This window comes from Hypanus sabinus, chromosome 10, assembly GCF_030144855.1.
Source record: "Hypanus sabinus isolate sHypSab1 chromosome 10, sHypSab1.hap1, whole genome shotgun sequence".
Classification (NCBI taxonomy): domain Eukaryota; kingdom Metazoa; phylum Chordata; class Chondrichthyes; order Myliobatiformes; family Dasyatidae; genus Hypanus; species Hypanus sabinus.
In genome coordinates, this window is record NC_082715.1 from 117,427,917 (window position 1) to 117,428,257 (window position 341).

Sequence of the window (341 nt, forward strand, 5' to 3'; positions counted from 1 at the left end):
CCAACCCCAACCCATCTTGGAGATCCTGGTCTCTTTAGCTCCTGACACTCTGTCAAACAAGGAGAATTCCTGCAAACAGCCACACTCCTGATGATCCCTGTAAATGCAGACACACCCCAGGGGAGCCTCTATAAGTGCTAATATACTCTGAAGGAACCCATGTGAACAGTTACTCATTCCTGAGACATCTGTATAAATACCAAAACACTCTCCAGGATGATGTCTCATGACCATGACCCCCTCTGTAAGTGTTGGTACACCATCAGGGATAGTTCGTAAGACTCCCAGACGGTTCTGGGGATCTTTAGCTTGGGTGAGGGTGTTTAAAACAAAGGACTGGG